Source organism: Aegilops tauschii, chromosome 4 (assembly GCF_002575655.3).
Source record: "Aegilops tauschii subsp. strangulata cultivar AL8/78 chromosome 4, Aet v6.0, whole genome shotgun sequence".
Classification (NCBI taxonomy): Eukaryota; Viridiplantae; Streptophyta; class Magnoliopsida; order Poales; family Poaceae; genus Aegilops; species Aegilops tauschii.
This window is the reverse complement of record NC_053038.3, coordinates 282525016-282531015: the sequence shown is the minus strand read 5'-3', so window position 1 is coordinate 282531015 and position 6000 is coordinate 282525016.

Below are 6000 nucleotides of genomic sequence, written 5' to 3'. Positions count from 1 at the left end.
CGTAGGAAATTTTTTGAAATTACTACGTTTCCCAACAGTACGGCCGTGAAGCCGCCCTCAGTTGTTTATCACCAGTGCGGAGCATAGTGCTTCCGCTTGTGCACGGGCATAGCCGCTCCTCGGCAGTGTCGACGGCCAGAGCGGAGCATGGTGCTTCCACTTGTGCGTGGGAGGGGGGCTCCCTCTGAAGAGAGCCCCCGGGGCGTGTACAGCCCCGCCCTGACACGTGGCTTGCACGGCAGGGCTGCGAGGTGTATCTGGGCACTCATGAGCCAGCGCGGGACTCACGAGACCCTACCTCAAGGCGGGTTGCGCCAGGTCTTGGGTCTTGATAGTTGTATGTTCCTACGAGACGGTTAGGTACAAATGCTCTACGTCCTCAGGTCCCGGCCCTCGAGCGAGCTCAGCCGCCGCTGGTATGCCAGGTCGCGATGCCGTGGTCAAGGCCAGGGGGTGAGGGCTGGAGAGCCAGTAAGAGCTCCTGAGTCGCGATGCTCAGGAGCCCCCCTTTTAACGCGCAAGCGAATTGCAAGAGAGAGAGGGGTGGACCCATGGCAGGTGGCAATCGAGCAGGTGATAACCACAGGTAGATTACGCATGAAAGGCAGGTCAGCTTGGGTAAATGCGGCAAGATACATGCCACTGGGTCAGGCCCGAGCGGCTTGGGGATGATGCAGCCCGAGGGGCGCCCCAAGAGGGTAAGCTAAAGACATGCGCAAAAGTGAAACATGCCACAGCGACGGACCCACGCGGCCTGGGAATGATGCAGCCCAAGGGGCGCTCCCAGCTGAATGAACTTGGAAAATGTCACCTGGTTCTGTTGATGAAGGGTTGTTGGGGCAGCTGAAGGTATGCAGTGAAGGGATTGCTCCTCACGAGCCACCGGGGCCCTGAGCCTCGGGAGGCTTTGGGGGCTCAGGTGGTTCCCTGAGGACCGTCTCCATCTCTGCCAGACGGCGTGGTGCCTGACCTCCTGAGCCGCCAGGACAGGCCGCAGGTTGCGCTGATAGGCTAACGACACGCTCGGCAAGCCGAAAGGCATGCGAACGTAGCTGTGTGGTGGGCCCTCGCAACGGCCCACGCGCGAAGGCCAGAAAGGCTCCTGAGATGCGGCCCTGTTGAGCCCTGGAACGTCGATGCAGACGCGCAGCCCGGCATCCTCGCCTGGATGGGGAGCTGCGCCTCGTGAGCGGCGGTCGCCGCGCATGGCCCTTGCGTCCTGCTGTTCCTGAGTGGTCTTGGTCATAAACTCCTGAGCGGTGGGCGCTCCTTGCCCTGTGTGCTCCTGAGGGAAACGTGCCTTGAAGCACGCCTCCAAGTGGTGCCCGAGCGCCTCCCTCGTGATGTTGGCAAGGTCTGAGGCCCTCCAGAAGAGAGCCCCCGATCCCTGCCCGAGGAGGGCACTGGGCGCGCCTTCCTACGCGACGGAGGGAGGCGCCCCTGGAGCGGGCGCTGATCCTGACAAGGTTCCAGCCGCGACGCCACCCTCCTGAGGTCCGGCACGGCGCAGCTGCTTCTTCTTCTTGGGGATGGCCTCCGGAGGGCCATCGCCCTGCTGTCGGGGTCGTCGATTGCTGCAGCTTGAAAGGCACGCTCGAGGGAGCACGCCGCGTCTCTTTCTTCGCATGGGACCGTGATGATTCCGCCGCTTCCCGGCATCTTGAGGACGTTGTAGCCGTGGTGGGTCACTGCCATGAACTTGGCCAGGGCTGGATACCCAAGGATGGCGTTGTATGGCAGGCGGATGTGCGCGACGTCGAAGTCGATGAGCTCGGTGCGGTAGTTCTTACGTTCTCCGAAGGTGACAGGGAGGCGGACCTGCCCTATCGGTGTGGTGGAGCCGTCGGTCACTCCTGAGAAAGGCTTGTAGGCTGAAGCTGGTCATATGGCACTTGGAGGTTGTCGAACGTGTCGACGGACCAGACGTTGAGCCCTGCGCCGCCGTCGATGAGGGTCTTGGTAACTTGCACGTTGCTAATGACTGGTGAACAAAGCATCGGGAGAGCGCCAGCGGTGGCCGCGCACTTGAGCTGGTCTGCCGAGTTGAAGGTGATGGCGCACTGGGACCACCTGAGCGGGCGCGTGGCCTCAAGCTTGGGGAGGACTGCATTCACCTCACGAGCAAACTGTTTGAAGATGCGCTGCGAGGCTGGGGCCTGGGCTCCGCCCAAGATGCAGGCGATAGCGCGCGGTTCCTGGAAGCCCCCAGCCCCCTCGTCCTGATGGTGGTCGTCATTCCATCTTGGTGGTGGCGGCAGCGGGGGAAGAGCGGCGTTGCCCTGAGGACGATCCTCACGAGGCTGGTCCCTCCAGGCACCCTCGCGAGGATGATCCTGCCAACGGTCCTCACGAGGCCTGTCGCACCACTCCTAGCGCGGGCCACGGGCGTCCCAGCGCCCGCCACCACGTCCTCCTCCTCGGTCATAGCCCCGGTCACTGCGCTCGGGGCGTCGACCGAAGTGTCCTTCTTGAATGGCTCTGAGCTCTTGACAGTCGCTGGAGTTGTGGGTGTTCAGGTTGTGGAAGGCGCAGAACGGTCGGCTACTCTTGGATGACTCGGGCTGATCTCTGCCTCGCTTGGTGTCCGGCTCTGCTGCGAACACGACTGCTTCCTTGTGCTTCACGTCCTTGGCCTTGGCTTTCTTCTCCTCCAGGTCCGTAGCTAGCAGCTCAAGGAGGGAGAGGCGCCCTTCCTCAGCTCTTGCGCATTTAGTAGCCAGGTTGAACAGCTCCTGAGATGTGCACAACTCCTCATGGATAGCGAGCTCGTCCTTCATCTTGATGTCACGGACGCCATCAGAGAACGCGGAGATGATGGCCTCATCCGTCACCTTAGGGATCTTGAGGCGAGTGTTGTTGAAGCGCTGGATGTACTTCTGGAGGGTCTCTTCTGGCTATTGCTTGATGCGCTGCAGGTCACCCGCGGCCGGCGGGCGGTCGCGAGTGCCCTGGAAGTTGGCGACGAAGCGGTCGCGCATCTCCTCCCAGAAGGATATCGAGCCTGGAGGCAGGTTGAGGAGCCACGAACGGGCGCCGTCTTTGAGTGCCATAGGGAACCAGTTTGCCACGACTTTCTCGTCGCCGTTGGCCGCCTCGATGCTCAGCTCGTAGAGCTGCAGGAACTCCGCGGGGTCGGGGGTGCCGTCGTAGCGTGGAGGCAGATCTGGCTTGAACTTGCCTGGCCAGGCGATGCTACGCAGCTCGGGGTGAAGGCGCGGCAGCCGGCCGTGGTCGCCGGGGCCCGTCTTGGAGGCGGAGCTTGGTCCTGGCGCCCACGCGCCGCCACGGCAAGTGGCGCGGGGGCCTGCCGCGGCAGACGATCCTGGTGTGGCGGGGCGAGGAGTGGCGGAGCGTTCTCTTGCAGTCGAGGAACTTCTTGGCAGCTTCCTTCTTCACGCGCGGGCGCCGGACGCGGCGGATCGCGTCGCGGAGCCGCACGCCTTGGCGCCAAGGCGCCATCTTGGGGCAGAGGTGGTGGAGGCGCTCCGTGAGCTACGTCGCCCGTAGCTGGCGGAGGGTGAGGCGGGGAGAGGGACGGCGCAGGGAAGCCCCCTGCGGCGCGGACGAGCTCGGTGATGCCGTCGAGCCAGTCCTAGTAGAGGTCGTCGACCGGGCGGTAGCGCAGGAGCTCGTGCGCCATGAGGAGCGTGGCCCGTGCGTCCATGGGAGCACGACGAGCATGGGACGACGAACTAGCGGGAGTCAGCGATGGAGTGGCGGTGCGGCCGTCCTGCCGCACCGAGGGGTGCAGCGAGGACGCTTGCTGCTCGTTCCCCGCCGGGCCGGTGGCGGCGTTGGCGGCAGGAGACGGAGAACGACGAGGTGGCCCACCAACGGGAGCCGTCCGAGTGACGCGGGTGGCCAGGGCAGCCCGGCGCTCGGCACGAGCACGGCGAGCGTCCGCCATGGAGACGATGGAGCAACTGGACGCGAACGACGGAAGGGAAGCTCTGACGCACCCCTACCTGGCGCGCCAAATGTCGGATCACAGGTTCAGGCAAAACCCTTAAGGTTCGAACACTGGGGTGCGCGCGGAGATTTCCTCCCTACCGATCTACGCCCTAGCTCGCTAAGACCTCACGGACGAACTCAACGAACTCGTAACACAAAGACACAATATTTATACTGGTTCGGGCCACCGTTGTGGTGTAATACCCTACTCCAGTGTGGTGGTGGTGGATTGCCACTTGGGCTGATGATGAACAGTACAAGGGGAAGAACAGCCTCCTGAGGTCGAGGTGTTCTTGTGCTCGATGTGTGGCTAAGGATTGGCTCAGGGTCAGATTCCTTGCCTCTACTGTGGTGGCTAGTTCTACTTATACAGGCCCTGGTCCTCTCCCCAAATATTGAGCGGGAAGGGAGCCAACAACGGCCAATTTGAAAGGGGACAGCTAGTACAACTTATCCTGACAAAAGCGGTCTTCGCCTGCAAAAGCCTCTAGTGATGACGTTGTCTTGGGCTCCATGGTGACCTCCGTCCTGCCGTCTGGATGGTCTTGGTCTCGTTGCACAGATATGGAAACCTTTGCTTGATGTCTCGGTACTCCGCGCCTGCGCTTGCCTCCTTAGCACCAAAGAGGAAACAAGGACGCTGCGCATGCTGACGCCCGCCTGATCTTGATCGTCATGGCTCACGTCACGAGAGCCTCGCGAGGTTTGCCCCGCCTTTCTCCGCTCCTTGCGAGGCAGCCTGGTGAGGCCGCTCCTGAGGAGGTCTTGCGTCGTCCGCCTCGCGAGGCTTGGCCCCTCACGAGGGTCTTGAATGTCTCGTTGATGAAGTTGGGCCGTACAAGCCTGCAGCACAACCACCCCGTGGGCCGCAGGCAGGCATGTCTGGGGGACCCCGTTCCCAGAACGCCGACAAAAGTCCATCAAAATATGACAAACAAAACAACCTTGCTTCAAAACACACATGATTGATATAAATATAGATAAGCTTTTGCAACACTAAAAAGAATTGTTCTTAATAGGAATAGGGAGAATTAGTGAACCACAAAGTTAAGCTGAAAAAATATGTTTAATGCGAAGAACCCAGTATCACATGGTAACATACAGCAAGGTGAACCACAAAGTCATGCATAATTTGCAAGTGTTACGCCTTATCTTATAAGTACATAATAGCACTATTTTTCACACATACCAAAAAGGATTTTTGGTACATATATAGTAGATACAGTCATTCCATATAAGGTGGTTGAAATCTTGAAGAGACAGTACTATTTTGTCTACAGATGGTATTTCTTATATCATGCTTTTATTTTTTGCGAACCTATTTCTTTCATCAGTTAAGATCATGAATGGAGTGGATCTGATCAATTCTTCAATAATCTTTTTTGCAATTTCTTTATTATGGTAAGATCTTGAACGGAGTGGAGCTAAGCAATTCTTCAATAATGATCATAAAGGGAAACAAAAGGTTCCACAATTGAGCATGACAATATATCTCAACAAAAAAGAATTAACAGTTAACTTTAGCCCAAGAAATCAAATTGCAGCCAAGAAAGGATTTAATTAAAAGTGTGTTATGGCACTGCTAGAAGCAGGGCGCGAGAGGGCCGGCCGGGGGCCTTTTTACCCACGACCGGGCAAGAGGGAAGGGATTTCCTTCTTAATTCTTGCTTGATTAGATTGATACATCTCCTCTCATTATATAGAGAGGTTTACTTGACTTCCAAGCAAGGCTTACTTGATCCCTAAGCAAGCGACCCTTATCTCTAATTAACCCTAAGACTAACGGGCTAGACCGCCAGCCTAGGCCATTAGGCCCATTACGTACTCTAACACTACACCCCACCTGGACATGCAGCTTGTCCTCGAGCTGCAGCCTAACCAACTTATAACCATGACTCGACGCAACACAAACCTAACACCTAAAAACAAGCCTTTTACATCTCGGCTTGTTTTATTACTCTCAACCTGAAATGGACTGGGACGATTTATTTTGGACCCCTTAACAAAAGTGGACACCATCCGCACGTCGGACGCGCACGTGTACAGCCA